Source organism: Bufo gargarizans, chromosome 6 (genome assembly GCF_014858855.1).
Source record: "Bufo gargarizans isolate SCDJY-AF-19 chromosome 6, ASM1485885v1, whole genome shotgun sequence".
Classification (NCBI taxonomy): Eukaryota; Metazoa; Chordata; class Amphibia; order Anura; family Bufonidae; genus Bufo; species Bufo gargarizans.
This window is the reverse complement of record NC_058085.1, coordinates 40,839,655-40,861,537: the sequence shown is the minus strand read 5'-3', so window position 1 is coordinate 40,861,537 and position 21,883 is coordinate 40,839,655. Positions and strand designations below refer to the sequence as shown.

Sequence of the window (21,883 nt, the reverse complement as noted above, 5' to 3'; positions counted from 1 at the left end):
GTTCCATATGTATCAGCTGTTGGGAGGAGAGGTTGTAGCCTAGTGGCCAACATCTTAGCCAGCAGTTTCAAATCATTATCAAGTAGAGAAATTGGCCGATAGCTGGAGCAGGAAGATGGGTCTTTGCCCTCCTTGGGTACGATAGTGATTTGCGCTGTCAACATCTGTGGATGCAGGGGTTTCGCCTCCCAGATTGAATTACATACCAAAAGTAGTTCTAGTAGAAGTATGTTTTGGAAGGATTTATAATAAATTGTAGACAGTCCATCTGGGCCTGGGCTTTTATGGAGAGGTGAAGTTTTTAAAGCTCTCCAACTCTGTTAGGGTGAATGGATTTGTCAGGGTCTGTGCTTGTGTATGGTTTAATTTAGGTAAATTAAGGGAATTCAACAAGTTCTTCATGTTATTAATCCTATCCTCTTCCTTCTGTGTTTGATGTTTAATGTCTAATGTTGTAGAGCTGCGTATAGTATTATGTGAATCTGTTTGCAATCTGATCAGTATGGAATAGTGTTTGTGCTGAGGAGGATTGTTTATTGTGGAGGTAGGAATGCACTTTCCTTTTTTTCAATAGTAACGTAGATACAATCTAGCCTCTGGTATGATACATGTGCTGGGGAATAGTATGAGAAGTCCCTCTCCCTGAGGTGTAATGTTCGCCATCCATCCACTAAGTCCGTCCCTGAAATATTGTTGTAAATGTGCCTAAGTGCTTTTTGTGACAGCGAGGACATGCCTGTTGAAGTGTCCACTTCAGGGTAGAGTGCGACATTAAAGTCGCCACCCATGACAACAATGCCCTCAGTGAACGAGGACACCTTTAAAGAAAATATATCTTCCCTCACTGACCGCAAGAGTTGAACGCACCTCCAAGGGGAGCTGTTTATGGAGTGCTATGCTAACTCCTTTGGAGGCTGAATCCGGAGTCGTTCTATGAAACGGTTCTACACCAAATGACCCAACTTTGGTACATGGTTTGTTCGAAAGTGAATTTCCTGCAAAACCAGAACATTTGGTTTTTGTGTTTTGAGTATATTGCATATTTGACTCCTCTCGGCAGGCGCATTCAAGCCCCTCCCATTATATGAGCACACTTTAATCATAGCCATTTACATAAGGATAATAAATGATGAAGCATATTAGTATGTTGGTGCATTTCAAGGGACAAGATACTACCGCACCTCCATTCAACTTGTCTCAATAGGTCTCTCCTTGTCATATTTGACTCTCTAGTTATGTAATTACATGGTACAAAATCGAAACTTATGTAACTTGTGCCTGTGTATTGCTTCAAATAAAGGATGCTGACATTCACACAGGTGCACTTATATGTAAAAACAACAAAACTAAAACCAGAACCTGTGGGGGGTTCAGTCAGCACAACCCTATGCCGGTGCACATTGCTATGGCGACAATGCAGATACAAACGCAAAAACACAAATGCAATCGCACTCTGCAACCAGCACTCTGCCCTGCCTCTATGCTGGATGTTGAATGAGGCATTGGTGTACAACCGCAACAGAGGTGGAGACAGCCCTAGTAGAATGGGCTCTCACAAACTCCGGAGGATCTAGGGATTGGGAGACGAAGGCCTCCCTAATGGCCTCCTTGATCCAGCGACTAATGGTGGCTTTAGACGCTTTATAGCCTTTAGACTTACCGGCAAACAGGATAAGGAGATTTTCATCTATCCTGAACTCTCTGGATCTATCCACATAGACCGGGAGGCACCTTGAAATATCCAGCGGGTCTCTTGCTGGAGTATCAGAGAAGGAGGCTGAAAACAAAACTGGTAAGGAGATTACCTGGTTGATATTTTGGAAGGTAGGCACCTTAGGCCTGAAGTAGGGTAAGAACTTCAGGAGTACTTTGTCCTGTAGGAAGATAATATAGGGGTGAATCGCAGAGAACGCCTGCAATTCAGAAATCCTTTTGGCTGAAGCTACAGCCAGAAGAAAAACCATCTTTAAAGTTAGAAATCTAAAATCGACCTCCTCCAAGGGCTCGAAGGGGGGAGATGCTAGCCCCCTGAGCACTACTGAAAGATCCCACTGGGGAATGGGTTTCAGTATAGTAGGCTTTAGTCTTTCAGCTCCCTTCAGGAAGCGTTTAATGAGTGGGTCCCGAGAATGCGGCCTGTTGAGACAGGCCGAGATGGCACAAATCTGTACCTTCAAGGTAGCTGGAGAAAGACCTTTATCTAATCCATCTTGAACAAATTGTAATATCGCAGGAAGGGGCGGATCTGCAGACGCCACCTGTTTGTAATCACACCATGACATGAAGATTCTCATGATCCTGGAGTAGGCCTTCTTCGTAGACTCTGCTCGGGAATGCGACAAAGTTCTCAGGATTGACTCGGAAAGCGCTTCTATGTTGGGAAGGGGCTGATCAACCTCCAGGCTGTCAGGTTGAACCTGTGCAGAGATGGGTGTCCCACGACACCAGGGTTTGCTCCGGGGGGAGTCTCCAGTATTGTCCCTGACTCATCTGAATGAGCTGGGTAAACCAGGATCTCCTGGGCCAGAACGGTATGATGGCTATTACCGAGGCCTGATCCTGACGGATTTTCATCAATACCCTTGGTATCATGGAAAACGGAGGGAAGATGTAAGCCAGCCTGAACCTCCACGGTATCGACAGAGCATCTATCGCCAGGGGGTTGTCTTCCCTGTAGAGGGAACAAAACCTCAGCACCTTGGCGTTGAACCTGGTTGCCATGAGATCCACCTCTGGCATACCCCACCTGTGAAATAACTGCCTGAAGATCTCCGGATGCAGAGACCACTCCATGGTCGGTAATCCTCGACTTAAGCGGTCCGCTATCATATTGAGGGAGCCTCGAATATGAGTGGCAGATAGATGGGAAAGGTTCATCTCTGCCCACCGAAGAATTACCCCGATCTCTGATAGAAGGGGCAATTATCTTGTGCCTCCCTGCTTATATATAGAGAACCGCAGTCATATTGTCTGACTGGACTTTCACTGCCTTGCCCCGAATCTGAGGGGCGAAGTGAAGGAGGGCTAGCCGGATAGCTCGCATCTCGCGAAGATTGGAAGAAAGATGCCGCTCTAGAGGAGACCAAGATCCCTGTACTGGGGATCCGTCCAGGTGAGCGCCCCAGCCTACAAGGGACGCGTCTGTAGTTAATATGACCCAAGCTGGTTGGGTCATAGACTTCCCTGCTGGCAGATGGAACCACCATCTGAGGGAATTCCGGGTTTGACCGGACAGGGAGCACAGAGAATCTAGCCCCGCAGGGCTGCCGTTCCATAAGCGTAGGACCTCCGACTGAAGAGGACAGAGGTGCCATAGTGCCCAAGGGACTGCGTCCGCAGCCGCTGACATGAGCCCCAGCATCTTCATGAGAGTCCGGATCGAGACTCGACGAGGGACATAAAGGACCCTTGCCAGGTCCTGAACCAGCGCTCTCCTTTCTGGAGTCAACTGGAGGGACATCTCCACAGAGTCGAACACGAATCCTAAATAATGGATTGAAGTTGATGGGCTCACATTCGACTTCTGCCAGTTGATGATCCAGCCTAGGCGTAAGAGAAAGGAGATTGCGATCTAAAGATGGTGGGTAAGGATCGGAACTGAAGAGGCTATGAAAAGCCAATCGTCCAGATAGGGAATAATAGTCAGTCCTTGAAGTCTCAAAGCTGCCACCTCCGACACCACCACCTTGGTTAAAGATAAGGGGGGCAGAAGAGATTCCGAAGGGAAGCGCGGCGAACTGAAAGTGCCTGCGAACCCCTAAAATCTGGACCGCGATCCTGAGGAACTTCTGGGAAGTGGAATGGATCGGGATGTGAAGATACGCATCCTTGAGGTCCAGAGTGGCCATGACGTCCCCAGAGTTGAGGATATGGCTGACTGACCTTATGGTTTCCATGCGAAACCTGGTTTTCTTTATAAATCGATTGAGGAATCTCAAGTCGATGATCATCCGGAGATCTCCCGTCTTCTTGGGAACCAGGAACACTGGAGAATAAATCCCTAGGCCTCTCTCCCCTGCCGGCACCTCCTCCAGGGCTCCTTTGGAGATATAGTCCTGAATATAGGATTCTAGGATCCTTTGTTTGACAGGCCTGAAGTTTCGCATTGTGATGAATCTCTCCGGAGGGGGGGAGATGAGATCTACCCGGTAACCAGCTGAAATTATATCCTGAACCCAGGGATCCGCAATTTGCTGGGCCCAAACGCCCTTGAAGTGGGAGAGACGGCCCCCCGCGGGAATTTGGGGGAGGAGTACGGGAAAATCTAGAGGAGATACTGCAGGGGCAGCAGGGCTTATTCAAGAGCCTCAGAGAGGCCCATAGTCAGGAGGGTTTTGCCTCCCTGGTGGGTTTGCGGGAGCGTGTCGAGAATCTACGAGACGGCCCCCCCCAATCTCTGCGCCTAGCCTGCTGCCCTAAACGGCCTCCGTCCTTCTTATCCTGCCTGGGGCGACCTCGAAAGGGCTGCTGGGGGAGACTCTTCCCTTTCTTGTCGGAGAGTCCCTCCATGATTCTGTCCAATTCGGACCCGAACAGCCTATCCGGTTCGAAGGGGAGCCCGCAAAGATTGAACTTGGACGCGTTGTCCGCGATCCATGGCTTCAGCCAAAGCGGTCTGCGGGCAGCTGAAACCAGAGCCATGGTCTTGGCGGCCAGCTTCAGCTGCATTTGGGTGGAATCGACCAAGAAATCCATGGCCAGATTGGCTGACTTTAAAGGCTGCCAAGATGTCGTCTCTAGAAACGCTTTGGTCCACGTCCATCTGGATCTGGTTGAGGTTGGAGCGTAAAAAGGAGGCTACCTCAGTGGCCGCAATTGAAGTTGATGCGGAGGCAGCAGCCGCCATGTAACCCCTTCTAAGGGTGCACTCTGCCCTCCGGTCTAGAGGGTCCTGCAGGCTAGACCCATCGTCTGCAGGTACCAGAGTGCGCCTGGACAACTTGGCTATTGCCATGTCCACCTTGGGAACGGAACCCCACGATTCCACCAAGGGTTTAGCCATCGGGTACATGAGCTTAAACTTCCTGGTAAGGACTGGGCCTTTCTCAGGCTTTCTCCACTCTGTACGCATCACAGAGAGGAGGGTCTCATCCGCTCTAAAGACACGCTGTGTCCGTCCGGCGGGATCGGAGGACTCCCTCGTGTCAACATCCTGGTCCCCCGACCTGATAGACTTCAGCAACTTCTGCGTTTTCTCTGGGGGGAAAAAAGCAAGAAGTTAATTCTTCTTCCTTGGAAGAAGACCCCACCGAACAGGGAGTAGGTCTCGCGACCGGTGCAGCCACTTCCATGGGAGTCTGAGAGGATCCTGGTAGCCTCTCATTCAGCAGGCGCACTACTCCCTTAATGGAATCATCCACGTAGGTCTTTGTCCATTGAGACATCTCCTGCATCGTGGGTTCCATGGATGACTGTGTGCAGCAACTCACACCTTGAGTAAGGGTAGTTGTCCTCTAGAGGAGTGTTACACTCATAACAGGCCAAATGTTTCCTTTTGGCCGCGGACTTCCGCTGATCAGGATTCTTAGGGGAAGCCATAACTGTAAAAAAAAGAACAAACAGGTCATAACACCTACAAACATCAAGTGGGGTTGAAAACAAGACCATATGGGCGCCCACCAGAGCTGTGAAAAAAAAAACAAGCGATATACTAGTAATATATATCAAGCACAAGGGAACTCTGGAGCTAGCTTGTGAAAGCGACGCAACCAGAGCACTGAATGACAGGCTCTGGGCGCTTAAAAAGAGGAAGCCCCACCCCCTGGGCGGGGCCTCACTCGAAACCAGCCCAGAGAAGTAATAGGGCCTATACCAGGCTCAAATTAACCCTATGGGACTCCCCAGGTATCCTGAACCTTCAGGGTTCTGATAAGGAGAGAAAGAAACGAGCGGTGAGCCTTAAACTAAAGCTCACCGCATCGGACGAACAAACCGGAAGTGACGTAGCGCACTAAGTGTGCGTCACTTCCGGAAGATGGCGGTGCCCATGGTGCCGCACACCTGTCAGCAAGGAGAGGTGGAGACACTGTAAGACGCCGCAACAAGCGGAAAAAGAGAGGGGGAGAAACCCCCCACCCCCGACGATAACCTGTATCCGTAATGACGCCTAAAATAAAGGCGGTAAAGGCAAAATGAAAAAGGGCAATTTCCTATAAGATGGAAAAAAGAGCCCCTAACTCTCTTCAGCTCCCAGAAGGGGAGCGATCCGCCAGTCCACCTGTCCAAAGGACAGAAAAAAACACGGCTGGGGGGAGATCTCCTCCTTTTCAGGGAGCTGAAGATCGTTTATTGGTTCTTGGGCTCATAAAAAATTCCGCCGGTCCTACCAGTCCACAGGGGGCAGTTAACCCCATCTGTGCTGCTGGTAGGACGTAAGGGAACAGCAATCTTTACATCTGACCACAGATTTCTGACCACAGGCCATTCAAACACATTTACATGTTTCACCTTAAACCACTGAAGTGTTGCTTTAGCCGTGTGTTTGGGGTCATTGTCCTGCTGGAAGGTGAACCTCCATTCTAGCCTCAGATCACGCACAGAGAAGTGCAGGTTTTGCTAAAGAATATCCCTGTATTTAGCACCATCCATCTTTCCCTCCACTCTGACCAGCTGCCACCACCATTTTTCACTGTGTGGGATGGTGTTCTTTAGGTGATGTGATGTGTTTGCTCCAGACATATCGTTTTTTGATGGCCGAAAAGTAAAATTTTCGTCTCATCAGACTAGAGCACCTTCCTTCATAAATTTTGGAAGTCTCCCACATGCCTTTTCGCAAACTCACAATGTGCCGTTTTGTTTTTAGCTGAAAGTAATGGCTTTCTTCTGGCCACTCTGCCATAAAGCCCAACTCTATAGAGCGTACGGCTTATTATCGTCCTATGTACAGATACTCCAGTCTCTGTTGTGGAACTCTGCAGCTCCTCCAGGGTTACCTTAGGTCTCTGTGCTGCCTCTCAGATTAATGCCCTCCTTGCCTAGTCCGTGAGTTTTGGTGGGCGGTCGTCTCTTGGCAGGTTTGCTGTTGTGCCATGTTCTTGGTTATGATAGATTTGATGATGCTCCTGAGGATCATCAAAGATTTGGATATTTTTTATAACCTAACCCTGACTTGTACTTCTCAACAACATTGTCCCTTACTTGTTTGGAGAGTTCCTTGGTCTTCATGGCAGTGTTTGGTTAGTGATGCCTCTTGCTTAGGTGATATTGGAATGATATTGATTTCTGCACAAATTGGTCATAAAATGTGATCTGATCTTTATCTAAGTCACAACAATAGACAATCACAGTCTACTTAAACTAATAACACACAAAGAATTAAATGATACCATATTTTTATTGAACACACCATGTAAACATTCACAGTGCAGGTGGAAAAAGTATGTGAACCCCTAGACTAATGACATTGCCAAAAGCTAATTGGAGTGAGGTGTCAGCCAACTGGAGTCCAATCAATGAGATGAGATTGGAGGTGTTGGTTACAGCTGCCCTGCCCTATAAAAAATACACTCCAGTTCTGGGTTTGCTTTTCACAAGAAGCATTGCCTGATGTGAATGATGCCTCACTCATAAGATCTCTCAAAAGACCTATGATTAAGAATTTGTAAAACTAAAGTGATGGGCGAGCACACTTCATTTGGATCATAGAGGTTAAAATTTAATTCAATTACAATAGAAGTAGACACGTGTTCAAGCATAAAAAGTCCAATCCAATAAAATACAATAAAACAATAAATAATACAATTAATAATGCAATTTAAGTAATCCACGGATTATATAGTGGAAAGGATGGTTTTTTCCCTTTTCCTTTTTCCAATGTACTGTAGTCTGGTGATGATATTTTAACCAGAGTACTGTACAACAATAGGTGTCTTATAGTATTAAGAATCCACAGATGTTTCAATTGTTAGATACCGGTATTAAGACATCAATGTAGATAGATAATGTAGATATCCTGATTCAGTCTCTGGTCGACTATATATATTGGAATAGTCTTATATATTTCTCAAACGTTGGGTGCCAATCATGTGCACCAGCTTTCTGGATAATATTAAACAGTCCCGTAATCACTGTGATTGTTTAAGCTTGTATGTTAAAGCTTCTTACCTCCCTCGTTGTGCACGGTCGCTTTCAAACGTGAGTCGGGCAGCGCGGAACACTTCTGGCGTCTTACTTCATTCAGCTGCAGCTGACTTACCCGAAGTCTCACGAGATTTCAAAACGGGATTATCGTCCGTGAGGGAACACAGTGTATCTTTGGTATCGTTTCGGTTATTGATGTGGTCCTTCAGTCCAATTTTACAGCATGGCCATGCTTACAAACGTGGAGGTGCTTTTCTTACAGGTGTGCGATCCGGCCCATACGGCCCCCAGCCCCATACTACCTATACAGATCCCTATACCAGAGGCGGGGGAAGGACCTAGCCAGTCCAGCACTGGGGATATACGCCATGCTGGCCTCTTTGATGACATCCATGTCCAAGGTCAACGACAGGTTGGAGAGGCTGGAGTCGGTCACCACGACCCTCTCCTTGGCAGGGCCACCACCGGCAGCGTCACCGGCACCATCCGGATTGCCAGTGATCACGCCAACCATTAACCTGGATGACCAAGAAGTCAGCCCGGCGCACATGATACCGGAGCACTTAAAAAGGGATATTCTGGAAGGCATTTCATCAGGCTCTCCCGTCAGCGACGGCCACGGCCTCCATCGCCCCATCATTTCAACAGCTCATTCTGGATTAGAAGTCATCATGCGGCATAGCCAGTCATTGTCCCGTTTGGCACTATTAGACAACACACACAGGTCATACAACAGAGCGTTCACACTATTTAACAGGTTCCTGTTGGAGTACAACATCACGCACCCATTTGTCATGACTTCTCTTCTGGGGTTTGCTTCTTTTTGCCACCTTAAACTCAAAATGTCATACAACACCATCAAACCATATCTCACCGGCATTCAACATCATATGCTAATCATACACCCCAACAACATCAGTTTCATGGCCTCGCACCAGATCAAGACCATACTCAGAGGTATTCAGAAGACGGAACCCGCACGGCCAGCCCAGAGGCTACCCATTAACAACCACGTCTTCAAGGCATTATCCGACTTACTAGACACCAGGCCTTTTGAAGCAGATACCAACTCCATCATCAAAACAGCAATGTACTTGGCCTTCTACGGATTCCTGAGGCCCGGGGAATTCACCACGACCTCCACGACCCAAGCCACACCTTGTCTTCTTGTCTCCCACTTGGCGAAACACGAGGATCATTACATCCTGACCTTACCTCACTCCAAGAGCAGTCAGCACTCACCCGTGAACATTCCATATTACCCCACGCACAACAGATGGTGTCCGTTAAAGCACACTGTTTGTTAGCAATTCAATGATGGATCACAACTGGGGTTAAACATATAGATCATTAACAATCAGCATAACCAGATAGTAAGCGATCATTAGTATATCTCGATTAATAAAGATATTGATGCTAGTCCTCAGTCCTCCATATTTAAGACACACAGTTCGTTAGTAATTCATTCATAAACCACAGCTGAGGTTAACCAGTCATTAATATATTAGAGAGTTAGTAAATCTTCAAATGCATGTTATCAAATGTGAGCTTTATGGAGGTTGTAAAGATCCAGGGTTAGTTTGCCCACCTGCACAAATAAAGTAAAGCAAAGTTTCACCATTCAAAAGGGTTCACTTCACTTGACCAAAATACCATATTGTGTGCACTACTTCTCCAAGCCACTATAGCACATAATGTTACACAATTTGAGTCACAAGAATATGGTTTCTCACCAGGTGAACCCTTGAATATATCCCATCAGTTAGTAAATAGGATAGTTAATAGTAATGCTACAATGTGAGGCAACACTTATAAACATGCCGGGGAAACTGGCTTCATGGGATATTACAGCTGCTTTCAGAATTTTATCCATCCAGCTTTATCAAACAGAGCCCACTCTCCAGTACCCCTAATTCTAACCCCTCCATTAATCCTCAAAGGGATGTAGACAATTAATGTGTATGCCTCCAATACCACTTCCACACCAAATATCAGCCCCATACATAAGGAGAGATGAAAGGATTTTTATTCACCCACCAGGCGTCCGGTTAATTATCAAAGTTTCAACAGCTCCAGCCCAAAAATGACTCTCCCGCAATCCTCCAGATGGCCTTCACTCCCCTCCTCATTCCATACTTCTTCCCCACTGCAATCGGAGATCAAAGGAGACCTCCACACATACTCCTGCAGGAACGCGACTCAGCAACACAGTGGGATTACCCGTCTAATAGCCATGGACGCCGGGGATCAAGGCACTTGGAACGTCCACACCAAGCATCAGGCGACTCACATATCGCAGGCAGGGAAGGGAGGTGGAGCTACGGGCTGACGTGTCACGCACACCACGTCATGCCGGCACGCCTCCCGCCTCAGAAATGGGAATATTTTGAATGGCCATTTAGACAGGAGAGCATCCATGTAATGGCCGTTTAAAATGGGTACACTAGTGGAAAATGGCCTTTTAAGGGGTTAAAATAAATTGCCTTATCTGCTTGCGCACACACAAGGCAGTCTCTCTTGGTGATGGTTCAGGAGCGCATGGTGACATCATCCCACTTAGAATGTAGGTCCTTTAGCACCAAATCAAGAGCGACTTTTCTCTATGTGTGCAAGTGGATTAGAGGAGCAATAAAAAAAAATTCCCCATGAAAACAAAACCCTGCACATTATTAACTCTAGCCACCCTGGGGAACATTTTTACTAACTGGGGCCACTACGGGGGACAATATGTGTACTGCAGGGATTGGTGATTAAATAAACATAATCTAAATCATCCTCAAATAATGGCCATTAAAAATAAATGCAAAACGTCCAGGCGACCAAGAAAGGGATGCAAAAAATGGTTGAAAAATGGCCATGAAAAACTGAGCATGTCCGTTTTTTATGGCTTCTTTTTCACGTGTCAATGTAGTTTAAGAGGTCATACAAAAAAGTCTCACCACTGAACATCAGATATTTGCCTGCTGCTGGGAAGAGTGTGATGTGCTCGGTTTTTACTTTTTTAACTTTATTCATACATAGTACAGGAGCTTCACTGATGTAAAGGGGACACTAAGGGACAGCACTACTGCAGGGGGCATAACTACTGTGTGGGGCACTTAGGGGGCATAACTAGTGTGTGGGACTTAGGGGCATAACTACTGTTTGGAGACCTCAAGAGGACATTCTACTGAGTGGGGGCACTTAGGGAGCATTAGTACTGTGAAGAGGACACTAAAGGGGAATTCCACTGTGAAAGGGACACTGAGGGGAGATTACTATTGTGAGGGGCACAAAGAGGGGATTCGTGGCCTCTTGTCCAGAGCTAGGAAATGTTTTATTTATATATCTTTTAAATCACTGATTGGGTGGGGGTTGCAGGGAAGTTGCTCAAGGTGGGAGCCAGCATTTTCTAGTTATGCTCCTCTGTCTATTAGATTGTGGTCTGTTTGGCCACCACTGTTTTAGTTTTAATACTTGAATTTTCAAATAGTGCCATGCCTAGTTATTTCTGTGGATTTTTTTTACAAACCAGATTCCAAAAAAGTTGAATGCAATGATGTGGAGATGGCAAATGTCAATATTTTATTTGTAATAGAACGTAGATGACAGATCAAACGTTTAATCCGAGTAAATGTATCATTTTAAAGGAAAAATACGTTGATTCAAATTTTCACGGTGTCAACAAATCCCCAAAAAGTTGGGACAAGTAGCAATAAGAGGCTGGAAAAAGTAAATTTGAGCATAACCAAGAGCTGGAAGACCAATTGACACTAATTAGGTCAATTCGCAACATGATTGGGTATAAAAAGAGCTTCTCAGAGTGGCAGTGTCTCTCAGAAGCCAAGATGGGTAGAGGATCACCAATTCCCACAATGTTGCGCAGAAAGATAGTGGAGCAATATCAGAAAGGTGTTACCCAGCGAAACATTGCAAAGACTTTGCATCTATCATCATCAACTGTGCATAACATCATCCGAAGATTCAGAGAATCTGGAACAATCTCTGTGCGTAAGCGTCAAGGCCGTAAAACCATACTGGATGCCTGTGATCTCCGGGCCCTTAAACGACACTGCACCACAAACAGGAATGCTACTGTAAAGGAAATCACAGAATGGGCTCAGGAATACTTCCAGAAACCATTGTCAGTGAACACAATCCACCGTGCCATCCGCCGTTGCCAGCTGAAACTCTACAGTGCAAAGAAGAAGCAATTTCTAAGCAAGATCCACAAGCTCAGGCGTTTTCACTGGGCCAGGGATCATTTAAAATGGAGTGTGGCGAAATGGAAGACTGTTCTGTGGTCAGACGAGTCACGATTCAAAGTTCTTTTTGGAAATCTGGGACGCCATGTCATCCGGACCAAAGAGGACAACCCAAGTTGTTATCAACGCTCAGTTCAGAAGCCTGCATCTCTGATGGTATGGGGTTGCATGAGTGCGTGTGGCATGGGCAGCTTGCATGTCTGGAAAGGCACCATCAATGCAGAAAAATATATTCAGGTTCTAGAACAACATATGCTCCCATCCAGACGTCATCTCTTTCAGGAAAGACCCTGCATTTTTCAACAAGATAATGCCAGACCACATTCTGCATTAATCACAACATCATGGCTGCGTAGGAGAAGGATCCGGGTACTGAAATGGCTAGTCTGCAGTCCAGATCTTTCACCTATAGAGAACATTTGGCGCATCATAAAGAGGAAGGTGCAACAAAGAAGGCCCAGTTAGAGGCCTGTATTAGACAAGAATGGGAGAGCATTCCGATTTCTAAACTTGAGAAACTGGTCTCCTCGGTCCCCAGACGTCTGTTGAGTGTTGTAAGAAGAAGGGGAGATGCCACACAGTGGTGAAAATGGCCTTGTCCCAACTTTTTTGGGATTTGTTGACACCATGAAATTCTGATTCAACATATTTTTCCCTTAAAATGGTACATTTTCTCAGTTTAAGCTTTTGTTCCGTGATTTATGTTCTATTCTGAATAAAATATTAGAAGTTGGCACCTCCACATCATTGCATTCCGTTTTTATTCACGATTTGTATAGTGTCCCAACTTTTTTGGAATCCTGTTTGTAATTGGAAAAGTTATAAAACTTCAATACAATTTTAATGTTATTCATCAATAATAAAATGTGTTTTGATTCTTGGCAGATGACTGTACCAGGAACTTAGAGAAACATTTGGTATCTTCAGATTTTGAAGTAGATGATTGTGGTATCACACGAGATACATTTGAAGACCATGCCAATATGCGAGATAAACCCTCATCCAATCACAGCAACAATGCATCATTTGATTCTTTTAAACAGGTCGGATCTTCTGATTCATCACAGAATGTAACACCGAATAAAGTAAACAGAAGAGGTGCTAAACATGAAACAGCTCACGTAAGAGGGAAGCCAGTTTCATGTTCAGAATGTGGAAAATGTTTTCACAATAAATCAGGTCTTATTATACATCAGAGAAATCACACAGGGGAGAAGCCATTTTCATGTTCAGAATGTGGGAAATGTTTTAAGACGAAATCAGAACTTGTTATACATCAGAGAAATCACACAGGGGAGAAGCCATTTTCATGTTCAGAATGTGAGAAATGTTTTACTAATTCATCATCTCTATTGAAACATCAGACAATTCACACAGGGGAGAAGCCATTTTCATGTTCAGAATGTGGGAAATGTTTTAACCTTAAATCATATCTGGTTATACATCAGAGAGTTCACACAGGGGAGAAGCCATTTTCATGTTCAGAATGTGGGAAATGTTTTCACAAAAAATCAGGTCTTGTTGTACATCAGAGAACTCACACAGGGGAGAAGCCATTTTCATGTTCAGAATGTGGGAAATGTTTTCAAAATAAATCAGGTCTTTTTATACATCAGAGAAATCACACAGGGGAGAAGCCAATTTCATGTTCAGAATGTGGGAAATGTTTTAAGACTAAATCAGGTCTTGTTATACATCAGAGAAATCACACAGGAGAGAAGCTATTTTCATGTTCAGAATGTGAGAAATGTTTTACTACTTCATCATCTCTATTTAGACATCAGATAATTCACACAGGGGAAAAGTCATTTTCATGTTCAGAATGTGGGAAATGTTTTACGCAGAAATCACATCTTGTTATACATCAGAGAAATCACACAGGAGAGAAGCCATTTTCATGTTCAGAATGTGGGAAATGTTTTAACCATAAATCAGAACTGGTTATACATCAGAGAATTCACACGGGGGATAAGCCATTTTCATGTTCAGAATGTGAGAAATGTTTTACTAATACATCATCTCTATTTATACATCAGAGAAATCACACAGGAGAGAAGCCATTTTCATGTTCAGAATGTGGGAAATGTTTTAAGCATAAATCACATCTTGTTATACATCAGAGAAATCACACAGGGGAGAAGCCATTTTCATGTTCAGAATGTGGGAAATGTTTTAAGCAGAAATCATGTCTTGTTGAACATCAGAGAAATCACACAGGAGAGAAGCCATTTTCATGTTCAGAATGTGGGAAATGTTTTAAGCATAAATCACATCTTGTTATACATCAGAGAAATCACACAGGGGAGAAGCCATTTTCATGTTCAGAATGTGGGAAATGTTTTAAGACTAAATCAGAACTTGTTATACATCAGAGACATCACACAGGAGAGAAGCCATTTTCATGTTCAGAATGTGGGAAATGTTTTAAGCAGAAATCATATCTTGTTATACATCAGAGAAATCACACAGGGGAGAAGCCATATTCATGTTCAGAATGTGGGAAATGTTTTAAGACGAAATCAGAACTTGTTATACATCAGAGACATCACACAGGAGAGAAGCCATTTTCATGTTCATATTGTGGGAAATGTTTTAACTGTAAATCAACTCTTGTTAAACATAAAAAAATACACATATAAGAGAAGCCATCTTCATGTTTAGCCCGTTAGTGACCTCCCTTATGTGTTTTTTATGGTGGTCATTAACCTGGCTTTATTCTATTAGATACTCCTTTTTACAGGGAGATAAAACAGTGCCTTGCTTTCAGTTACCAGAGTTAGCCGAGGGCTTGGAGCGATGATTGGGACTGCTGTGAGAGCTCCCCAAACAAACTTGGTCTCCTATATTGAATTAATATTGGTAATCAAAGGACAGATCCAGTAAAAAGTGAAACTAAATTTATTTATTTTTATATATCTCCTCTAAACACAATGTTTGGCGAGAGATAATTTAAGAAAAAGAACCTTAGTTTCCCATGCTGCCTGTGATCGGTATGGGGACCCTCCATTCCTGTAAATCTGCAAATTCAGGGCCCTGTATGTAAAAGTCCAAAGAATAGAGCTGGATTCCCACAAGAGCTGGTGTCCAGACATGTGGAAAAAGAGGCGACAATCACACTTGGAAATGTCCAGTTATCAGTCAAGTGGAATGACAGACAGGATGTAACATAGTTTATAAGGCTGAAAAAAGACATTTGTCCATCCAGTTCGGCCTGTTATCCTGCAAGTTGATCCAGAGGAAGGCAATAAAAACCCTATGGCCCCTTTCACACGGGCGAGTATTCCGTGCGGATGCGATGCGCGAGTTAAAAGCATTGCACCCGCACTGAATCCGGACCCATTCATTTCTATGGGGCTGTGCACATGAGCGGTGATTTTCACGCATCACTTGTGCGTTGAGTGAAAATCGCAGCATGCTCTATATTGTGTGATTTTTTTTCACGCGATGCAGGCCCCATGGAAGTGAATGGGGTGCGTGAAAATCGCATAGCATCCGCAAGCAAGTGCGCATGCGGTGCGATTTTCACGCACGGTTGCTAGGAGATGATCGGGATGGAGACCCGATCATTATTATTTTCCCTTATAACATGGTTATAAGGGAAAATAATAGCATTCTGAATACAGAATGCATAGTAAAACAGCGCTGGAGGGGTTAAAAAAAAAATATATAATTTAACTCGCCTTAGTCCACTTGATCACGAAGCCCGGCATCTCCTACTGTTTGCTTTTGTTGAATAGGACCTATGCTGAGCATTAAATACAGGTAAAGGACCTTTGATGACGTCACTCCGTTCATCACATGGTACGTCACATGATCTTTTACCATGGTGATTTATTATATGTATATATTCAGAATGCATCAATTTGGCTGCCTTTGCCTCCGTTGTGTTTTTTAGACTATCACTAAAACGCAGCTTGCAGCATTTTTGTGACCGTCTGACTATGCGAGGCCTAACGGATCCGTCTAAACTTACAATGTAAGCCAAAGGACTGATACGATTTTTACTGACACAATATGGTGCAATTGAAAACGGATCCATCCCCCATTGACTTTCAATGTAAGTCAAGAAGGATCCGTCTTAACTTAGGATACAAACGTTTGCATTATTCGTGCGGATTCATCTGTGCAGATACAAGACGGATCCGCATAGAACGCGAGTGTGAAAGTAGCCTTAGTTTGCTGTTCACTAAAATTCCTAGGTCCTTTTCCATGTCAGTGTTACCCAGTGTTTTTACGATTAAGGTCTCATGCACACGACCGTTGTGTGCATCCGTGGCCGTTGTGCCGTTTTCCGTTTTTTTTCGCGGACCCATTGACTTTCAATGGGTCCATGGAAAAATCGGAAAATGCACCGTTTTGCAGCCGAGACCGTGATCCATGTATCCTGTCATACACTACAAACTGTACAAGACTGCCCCCTGCTGCCTGGCTGCACCCGATCTCTTACAGGGGGCCGTGATCAGCACAATTAACCCCTTCAGGTGCGCCACCTGAAGGGGTTAATTGTACTATCATATCCCCCTGTAAGAGATCAGGGCTGCCAGGCAGCAGGGGGCAGACCCCCCTCCCCAGTTTGAATATCATTGGTGGCCAGTGCGGCCCCCCCTCCCTCCCTCTATTGTAATAATAGGTTGGTGGCCAGTGTGCGGCCCCCCTTCCTCCCTCTATTGTAATAAATCGTTGGTGACCAGTGTGCGCCCCCCATCGGCCCCCCCTCCCTCTATAGCATTAACAACATTGGTGGCCAGTGTGCGGCCTCCCATCCCCCCCCCCCCCGATCATTGGTGGCAGCGGAGTTCCGATCGGAGTACCAGTTTAATCGCTGGGGCTCCGATCGGTAACCATGGCAACCAGGACGCTACTGCAGTCCTGGTTGCCATGGTTACTTAGCAATAGTACAATAGTAGAAGATTCATAGTTACCTGCTGGCTGCTGCAATGTTCGTGTCCGGCTGGGAGCTCCACCTACTGGTAAGTGACAGGTCTGTGCGGCGCATTGCTAAATGAACTGTCACTTACCAGAGAAAACTCCAATCTGATGGTATAAAAGGGACTCCAGGCTTTACATTGAAAGTCAATGGGGACGGATCCGTTTGAAATGGCACCATATTGTGTCAACGTCAAACGGATCCGTCCCTATTAACTTGCATTGTAATTCAGGACTGATCCGTTTGGCTCTGCACGGCCAGGCGGACACCAAAACGACTCTTTTTTTTCATGTCCGTGGATCCTCCAAAAATTAAGGAAGACCCACGGACGAAAAAACGGTCACGGATCACGGACCTACGGACCCCGTTTTTGCGGACCGTGAAAAAATACTGTTGTGTGCATGAGGCCTTAGTATCTACTGGTGACTTGCATTATTCCTTCCTATGTGCATAACCTTACATTTGTTAGTCTTAACCCCTTAACCCCTTAAGGACACAGGGCGTACAGGTAGGCCCTTGTGCCCTGGTACTTAAGGACACAGGGCGTACATGTACGCCCTGTGCATTTTCGATCACTGCCGTGCGGCTGGCAGTGATCGGAACCCGGTGCCTGCTCAAATCATTGAGCAGGCACCTAGGCTAAATGCGCGGGGGGGTCCCGTGACCCCCCCATGTCGGCGATCGCGGCAAACCGCAGGTCAATTCAGACCTGCGGTTTGCTGCGATTTCTGCAGTTTCTGATCCCCGCGGTCCCTGACCGCGGGGATCAGAAACTTTTGCATTGGTAAAATATAAATGTATCCCTCCCCCCTGCACCCCTGAGTTATTCGAGCACGGTGGGAGGTGCAGGGGGAGGGTTGCGGGCGGTGCGGGAGGCGGGCGGTGCGGTAGGCGGGATCGCGATCCCCCGCCCGCCTCCCATTGCGTAATCGTTGGCGTCTAGTGGGTTATACCAGGGTGCCAGCACATTGCTGGCACCCTGGTATAAACGGCTGACATCGGTGATGCGATGTCAGCCGTTTAACCCTTTCCATACAGCGGTCCGTACGGACCGCTGTATGGAAAAGGTTAACAGTAAGAGGGAGCTCCCTCCCTCTCCGATCGGGGGGCTGCTGTGCCTTTGCAGTCCCCCGAATGGAGAGGGAGAGAGCCCCCAGAGAGCCCCCCCAGAGCCCCGTCCTTACCCTTCCCCGTCTGCGCAGTTCTGGCCACTACTGAGCAGACGGGGAAGGTTCCCATGGCAACAGGACGCCTGCTCAGGCGTCCTGCTGTCCATGGTGCTGAACAGATCTGTGCTGAAAGCATAGATCTGTTCAGTGTAAGTAAAATATAGTACAGTGCAATATATATTGTACTGTACTGTATTATGCAGACATCAGACCCACTGGATCTTCAAGAACCAAGTGGGTCTGGGTCAAAAAAAAAGTGAAAAAAGTGAAAAATAAAGTAAAAATCAAAAAACACATTTATCACTGATTAAAAATGAAAAAAATAAAATTCCCTACACATGTTTGGTATCGCCGCGTCCGTAACGACCTGATCTATAAAACGGTCATGTTACTTTACCCGAACGGTGAACGCCATAAAAATAAAAAATTAAAAACTATGATGAAATTGGAATTTTGCCCACCTTACTTCCCAAAAAAGGTAATAAAAGTGATCAAAAAAGTCGCATCTACGCCAAAATTGTAACAATCAAACCGTTATCTCATCCCGCAAAAATCATACCCTACCCAAGATAATCGCCCAAAAACTGAAAAAGTTATGGCTCTTAGACTATGGAAACACTAAAACATGATTTCTTTTGTTTCAAAAATGAAATCATTGTGTAAAACTTACATAAAAAAAAAAAGTATACATATTAGGTATCGCCGCGTCCGTATTGACCGGCTCTATAAAAATATTACATGAACTAACCCCTCAGATGACCACCGTAAAAAAATTAAAATAAAAACGGTGTAAAAAAAGCCATTTTTTGTCATCTTCCGTCACAAAAAGTGTAATAGCAAGCAATCAAAAAGTCATGTGCACCCCAAAATAGTGCCAATCAAACCGTCATCTCATCCCACAAAAAATGAGACCCTACTTAAGATAATCGCCCAAAAATTTAAAAAACTATGGCTCTTAGACTATGGAGACACTAAAACATTTTTTTTGTTTTAAAAATGAAATTATTGTGTAAAACGTACATAAATAAAAAAAATTGTATACATATTGGGTATCACCGCGTCCGTGACAACCTGCTCTTTAAAATTACGTCATGATCTAACCTGTCAGATGAATGGTGTAAATAACAAAAAAAAAAAAACGGTGCCAAAAAAGCTATTTCTTGTTACCTTGCCGCACAAAAAGTGTAATATAGAGCAACCAAAAATCATATGTACCCTAAACTTATACCAACAAAACTGCCACCCTATCCCGTAGTTTCTAAAATGGGGTCACTTTTTTGGAGTTTCTACTCTAGGGGTGCATCAGGGGGGCTTCAAATGGGACATGGTGTCAAAAAAACCAGTCCAGCAAAATCTGCCTTCCAAAAACCGTATGGCATTCCTTTCCTTCTGTGCCCTGCCGTGTGCCCGTACAGCGGTTTACGACCACATATGGGGTGTTTCTGTAAACTACAGAATCAGGGCCATAAATAACGAGTTTTGTTTGGCTGTTAACCCTTGCTTTGTAACTGGAAAAAAAATATTAAAATGGAAAATCTGCCAAAAAAGTGAAATTTTGAAATTGTATCTCTATTTTCCATTAAATCTTGTGCAACACCTAAAGGGTTAACAAAGTTTGTAAAATCAGTTTTGTATACCTTGAGGGGTGTAGTTTCTTAGATGGGGTCACTTTTATGGAGTTTCTACTCTAGGGGTGCATCAGGGGGCTTCAAATGGGACATGGTGTCAAAAAAACTGTCCAGCAAAACATGCCTTCCAAAAACCAAACGGCGCACCTTTCACTCTACGCCCCGCTGTGTGGCCGTACAGTAGTTTACGGCCACATATGGCGTGTTTCTGTAAACGGCAGAGTCAGGGCAATAAAGATACAGTCTTGTTTGGCTGTTAACCCTTGCTTTGTTAGTGGAAAAAATGGGTTAAAATTGAAAATTAGGCAAAAAAATGAAATTCTCAAATTTCATCCCCATTTGCCAATAACTCTTGTGCAACACCTAAAGGGTTAACAAAGTTTGTAAAATCAGTTTTGAATACCTTGAGGGGTGTAGTTTCTTAGATGGGGTCACTTTTATGGAGTTTCTACTCTAGGGGTGCATCAGCGGGCTTCAAATGGGACATGGTGTCAAAAAACCAGTCCAGCAAAACCTGCCTTCCAAAAACCAAACGGCGCACCTTTCACTCTACGCCCCGCTGTGTGGCCGTACAGTAGTTTACGGCCACATATGGGGTGTTTCTGTAAACGGCAGAGTCAGGGCAATAAAGATACAGTCTTGTTTGGCTGTTAACCCTTGCTTTGTTAGTGGAAAAAATTGGTTAAAATGGAAAATTAGGCAATAAAATGAAATTCTCAAATTTCATCCCCATTTGCCAATGACTCTTGTGCAACACCTAAAGGGTTAACAAAGTTTGTAAAATCAGTTTTGAATACCTTGAGGGGTGTAGTTTATAGAATGGGGTCATTTTTGGGTGGTTTCTATTATGTAAGCCTCGCAAAGTGACTTCAGAGCTGTAGTGGTCCCTAAAAATTGGGTTTTTGTAAATTTCTGAAAAATTTCAAGATTTGCTTCTAAACTTCTAAGCCTTGTAACATCCCCAAAAAATAAAATATCATTCCCAAAATAATTCAAACATGAAGTAGACATATGGGGAATGTAAAGTCATCACAATTTTTGGGGGTATTACTATGTATTACAGAAGTAGAGAAACTGAAACTTTGAAATTTGCTAATTTTTCCCAATTTTTGGTAAATTTGACATTTTTTTATGCAAAAAAAAATATTTTTTTTAACTTTATTTTACCAGTGTCATGAAGTACAATATGTGACGAAAAAACAATCTCAGAATGGCCTGGATAAGTCAAAGCGTTTTAAAGTTATCATCACTTAAAGTGACACTGGTCAGATTTTCAAAAAATGGCCTGGTCCTAAGGTGTAAAAAGGCTGTGTCCCTAAGGGGTTAAGGACTCAGCCCTATTTCACCTTAAGGACTTGGCCATTTTTTGCAAATCTGACCAGTGTCACTTTAAGTGCTGATAACTTTAAAACGCTTTGACTTAACTAGGCCATTCTGAAATAGTTTTTTCGTCACATATTGTACTTCATGACACTGGTAAAATGAAGTAAAAAAAAATACCAAATTTACCAAAAATTTGTAATAAATTGCAAATTTCCAAGTTTAAATTTCTCTACTTTTATAATACATAGTAATACCTCCAAAAATAGGTATTACTTTACATTCCCCATATGTCTACTTCATGTTTGGATCATTTTGGGAATGATATTTTTTGGGGGGGGGATGTTAAAAGGCTTAGAAGTTTAGAAGCAAATCTTGAAATTTTTCTGAAATTTTCAAAAACCCAATTTTTAGGGACCAGTTCAGGTCTGAAGTCACTTTGTGAGGCTTACATAATAGAAACCACCCAAAAATGACCCCATTCTAGAAACTACACCCCTCAAGGTATTCAAAGCT

General features: G+C 44.4%; 1 pseudogene; it reads left to right on the top strand.

Annotated features, from left to right (window-relative positions):
• Positions 1 to 21,883, top strand: part of LOC122939849 — a 149,516-nt pseudogene that overhangs the window by 7,968 nt on the left and 119,665 nt on the right.